Source organism: Hibiscus syriacus, unplaced genomic scaffold (assembly GCF_006381635.1).
Source record: "Hibiscus syriacus cultivar Baekdansim isolate YM2019G1 unplaced genomic scaffold, ASM638163v2 tig00112856_pilon, whole genome shotgun sequence".
NCBI lineage: Eukaryota > Viridiplantae > Streptophyta > Magnoliopsida > Malvales > Malvaceae > Hibiscus > Hibiscus syriacus.
Window position 1 is genome coordinate 638,880 of NW_024063411.1, and position 6,000 is coordinate 644,879.

The window sequence follows — 6,000 nt, forward strand, 5'->3', positions numbered from 1 at the left end:
AAGCTGATCCATCAAGTGATGGATTTGAACAAAAAGTTGAACAAGTTCTTCTTATTATGAACTTCTTCTTCCTTCTTCAGATGAGTTCTTCTCATTATGAACTTCTCTGGAAAAGCTGATCCATCAAATGATGGATTTGAATCTTTTCTAAAATCTTTGAAATTCCTGCCAAAATTCAACATGGATGAGAATGAATGAAAATGCACCTATTTTTGCAAATGCCTAAATATGATGCATGAATGTTAAGTTATTTGATTTCAGATTAGTGAACTGAGTATTTCTTCAGTTGTAGAAACCCAATAAATCTTTCTTCTTCAAATCAGAGAATCTATCATCTTTGATAAATGTAGATGTAGATATAATGTCACAAAACTTCTTGAGAATAAAACTCAATAGTATAGGCTCTTGAAAAGCTAGCATTCATGCAACATGTTGATTCTGATAATAACTCATCTGATTATGAAGTGATCTTTCAAGATGATTTCGCAGATATCGATAGTTCTTTTAATACCGAGAAAATCTTGAATTCTGATTCTGATGAGGAGAGTAAACTGTTACACTTGACAAAAATGGGATTCTCAGTGGCTGAGGCTTCAATAGCCATGAAGAGATGTGGTTCAGATTCTTCAATTACAAAATTGACAGATTTTATATGTGCTGCTCAAATGGCTAAGGCTGCTGACGCATTTCTTCCGGTAAAAGATAGGAAGCCATTATGCAATGATCCCAATTACAAGAAAAGGTGAAACTTGGGCTATGATTTTTGGGAAATGAATAAGCAGAAGAAGCTTGAAAAGAAGCTTCTTAATGAAGACGATCATGCAGTTCATCTTTTAATTCCAATGATTGGTTCTGTGGTTCCTACCAAACCAGATCAGATAACTCAAAGAACACTTCCAGAAGATGCTATTGGGTCTTCTTATTTCTACTATGATCACATTCATCTTTCAAATTCAATGATTGGTTCTGTGGTTTCATACCAAACCAGATCAGATAACTCAAAGAACACTTCCAGAAGATGCTATGAGCACATTCATATTTTAAATCCAATGATTGGTTCTGTGGTTTCATACCAAACCAGATCAGATAACTCAAAGAACACTTCCAGAAGATGCTATTGGGTCTTCTTATTTCTACTATGATCACATTCATCTTTCAAATTCAATGATTGGTTATGTGTTTTCATACCAAACCAGATCAGATAACTCAAAGAACACTTCCAGAAGATGCTATGAGCACATTCATATTTCAAATCCAATGATTGGTTCTGTGGTTTCATACCAAATCAGATCAGATCACTCAAAGAACACTTCCAGAAGATGCTATGAGCACATTCATATTTCAAATCCAATGATTGGTTCTGTGGTTTTATACCAAACCAGATCAGATAACTCAAAGAACACTTCCAGAAGATGCTATGAGCACATTCATATTTCAAATCCAATGATTGGTTCTGTGGTTTCATTCCAAACCAGATCAGATAACTCAAAGAACACTTCCAAAAGATGCTATGAGCACATTCATATTTCAAATCCAATGATTGGTTCTGTGGTTTCATACCAAACCAGATCAGATAACTCAAAGAACACTTCCAGAAGATGCTATGAGCACATTCATATTTCAAATTCAATGATTGGTTTTCGAGGTTCATATCAAACCAGATCAGATAACTCAAAGAACACTTCCAAAAGATGCTATGAGCACATGGCACTTGTTCCACTTGAATCTGATGAGGTGGAAATGCTTCTAGGTTTCCCTAAAAAACCATATACAAGGATCTGTATAGAGACATGTTCCATGGTGGTATCAAAGTCTTGTCTCTTTTCTCTGGGATCAATGATGCAGAGATTGCCTTTTACTGTCTTGGCATACTTTTGAAAACATATGTGCAAGAACTGAATGATGATTGGTTGGAGCAATTGATGAGTAGTTTTAATGGACTCGACCTTGTTGTCGGTGACATCCAGCGTAACAACCTTACTGGAAAAAATAAACATCATTGTGATGGGCGTGAAGATTCTTGTTGGTGTATTTACTTGCAATGATTGCTACAACAAACTATCTTTTCTGTTGCTCCAATATATCCCATTCTTTTTGAATCATGGAACGGTTTAGTTGACAGTAAAACTTGTCATCTTCAACTTTTAGAATATTGTAACCAATGTTACCCTATATAACCAGAGTGCAGGTAATGACTTGTTCATGGCTTTATGATGGTGATGATTTGCTTACTTTGTATTCCATGCCTTTAAAAGTATTAACATAAAGTGATATTCAGAAATCTTTAACTTATTTCAAAATTATGTTAATTCATAGAAGAATAAATTGAATTTTCGAAAATAAATTGAATCTCAAATAAATTGAACTTGGAATTTATTAATAAATAGATAGAATTGTACTCAAAGTTATGGCAAGCACAAGAATGGTAAAAATTCAAATGACTCAACAAATTATTAGCATAAGTATTTCTAAATTAATCAAATTGACACAATTTAGAGTAATGATGTAAGCTTTTGTCTGGAAGATCTCAAACGTTGTCAAAATGCTTGTAGATGTGAAGTTTCTCCCAAACTGTCAAAATCTTAAGAGGGTTCAATTGCTAGATGCTTAATATCAATATGCATTTGAGCCGCCCTTTCAGGTTTTCAACTCAAATCCTTCCTTTGGTTACAAGATGCCCTTTGCGGGTTTTCATCTTGACCCCCTTTTTCTTTTTTCTTTTTTCTTTTTTTCTTTCTTTTTTCTCCTTTTCTCTTTTTCTTTTTCTTTTTCTTTTTCTTTTCTTGTTTTTTTTTCTTCAAGCATAATATTTCTTGACAGAATCCGAGTTTATTGGATTTCTCAGAATTTTTCCATCCATTTCTGCCAAGTTCAACGCTCCTCCGGAAAAGGCCTTTTTTACAACGTATGGCCCTTCCCAATTAGGCATCCATTTCCCACGGAAATCTTTATGTATAGGAAAGATCTTTTTTAGTACTAGATCACCCTCTTGGAATTCTCTTGGATGTACTTTTTTGTCATGAGACTTCATCATCCGTTTCTGATACATCTGTCCATGGCAAATAGCTTTCAATCTCTTCTCCTCAATAAGGTTCAATTGATCAAATCTAGCTTGGATCCATTCAGATTCATCCAATTTTGTTTTTCTCAACATTCAAAGCGATGGAATCTCAACTTCAATTGGTAAGACTGCTTCCATCCAGTAGACTAAAGAAAAAGGTGTTGCCCCAGTAGATGTTCGAACAGTAGTTCGGTATGCATATAAAGCAAAAGGTAACTTCTCGTGCCAATCTTTGTAAGTTTCAGTGGTCTTTGTAATGATTCTCTTGATGTTCTTATTTGCTGCTTCAACTGCCCCATTCATCTTTGGACGATATGCCACTGAGTTTGCATGTTTGATCTTAAACTGTGCGCAAAGTTCGGTCATCATTTTGTTGTTCAGGTTCAGAGCATTATCTTTAATGATCCTTTCTGGTAGGCCATACCGGCAAACTATCTCTTTCTTTATGAATTTGCAGACTGTGGACCTCTTAATGTTGGCATACGAAGCAGCTTCAACCCACTTGGTAAAATAATCAATTGCCACAAGGATGAAACAATGTCCATTTGATGCTTTTGGTGTGATTGCCCCAATGAAGTCTATTCCCCACATAGAAAATGGCCAGGGTGCTGTCATTACATGTAAAGGAGATGGGGGTACATGAATCTTATCTGTATATATCTGGCATTTATGACATTTCCTTGCATAATCAATGCAATCTGTGTGCATGGTAGCCCAATAGTATCCATATCTCATTATTTTTCTGGCCATGGAAAGACCATTTGCATGTGTTCCACATATTCCACTATGTACTTCTTCAATGATGCTTCTGGCTTCGCTGGTATTTAAGCATCTCAATAGCATTTGATCATTGCTTCTTCTATACATAATCTCGCCATCAAGAAAATATCCAGCAACCATTCTTCTCAAGGTTCTTTTATCAATTTCAGATGCATTTTGTGGATAACTTTGATTTTTGATATATTGCAGGATATCATGATACCATGGTTTACCATCTACCTCTTCTTCCACACTATAACAATGTGCAGGAATTTCATATACTTGCATTTTGATTGACATCATATCAACTTTCTTAGTTGCCTGAAACATAGCATCTAATGTAGCCAAAGCATCTGCCATTTGATTTTCTTCTCGAGGGAGATAATTGAAGGTGACTCTCTCAAATTCTTTCACTAATTTGAGGGTAAAATTTCGGTATTCCAACAATTGGGATTTTGTTTCCCATTCTCCTCGTAATTGATACACCACTAACGATGAATCCATAATCTTGAGACATTGATTTTTCTTTCTATAGCTGCTTTCAATCCCATGACACAAGCTTCGTATTCCGCCATGTTATTGGTGCAAAAGAACTCCAATCTACTTGTAAAGGATAATAAATATTTCTGGAGAAATTAACACTGCCGATCCTCGTCCCAAGGCGTTGGATGCTCCGTCAAAGTAAAGCTTCCAAGATGCAGATGCATCATTTGTTCCGGCTTCTTCATTTATGGATATGCACAACAAATCTTCATCTGGAAAATTGAAACTCAAAGGCTGATAATCATTTGATACACGACTGGCCAGAAAATCAGCTATGACACTTCCTTTTATCGCTTTTTGGTTGACATATACAATATCAAACTCAGATAATAACATTTGCCATCTAGCCATTCTGCCTGTCAAAGCTGGTGATTCCATTAAGAATTTCAAAGGATCAAGTTTGGATATCACCAAGTAGTATGATATAACATATATTGTTTGAGTCTTCGAGTAGCCCACACCAAGGCACAACATAATTTTTGTATTGGTGGATATCGAATTTCACAATCAGTAAATTTCTTGCTCAGATAATAAATAGCTTTTTCTTTTCTTCCAGATTCATCATGCTGTCCCAGTACACATCCCATCGAATTTCAAAGACTGTCAAGTAGAGAATTAACGGTCTATCAGGCATTGGTGATACTAAAATGGGGGCATTGGATAAATATTTCTTAATAATATCCAAAGTTCTTGACATTCATCATTCAGACTTCAGGATTGTTCTTTCGATGTAATTTGAACACTGGATCACATTTGTCAGTTAATTGAGAAATGAACCGAGATATATAATTTAATCTTCCCAAAAAGCCTCGAACTTCTTTTTTTGTATTGGGTGGTGGAAGATCTTGAATTGCTTTTACTTTATCTGGATCAATCTCAATTCCTTTTTTGCTGACCACAAATCCCAAAAGTTTCCCGGAAGTTACCCCAAAAGTGCATTTAGCGAGGTTGAGCTTTAATTGATACTTCCTCAATCTCTGGAAAAGCTTTCTCCGATTTTGGATATGTTCTTCTTCAGTTCGGGATTTGGCAATCATGTCATCTACATATACTTCAATCTCTTTGTGCATCATGTCATGAAACAAAGTTACCATGGCTCTTTGATACGTTGCCCCTGCATTTTTCAATCCAAATGGCATCACTTTATAGCAGAATGTGCCCCACATGGTTACAAATGTTGTTTTTTCCATGTCTTCAGGATTCATTTTTATCTGATTATATCCTGAAAAGCCATCCATGAATGAAAACCATGCATGTCTTGCAGTATTGTCCACCAAAGTGTCTATGTGAGGTAATGGAAAGCTATCTTTCGGACTAGCTTTGTTGAGATCTCTGTAATCCACACACATTCGAACTTTCCCATTTTTCTTTGGTACGGGAACAATGTTGGCTACCCATTATGGGTATTTAGCTGCCTGTAGGAAACCTGCATTAATCTGTTTCATCACTTCCTCTTTGATCTGCAACAACATTTCTGGCCTCATTCGCCTGAGCTTTTGTTGAACCGGTTTATATTATGGGTTGATTGGAAGCTTGCATTACTATATCTGTACTCAAACCAGGCATATTGATAAGACCAGGCGAAGATATCTTTGAACTCTTGAAGAAGATTTATCAATTCTGTTTATCCAGATTGT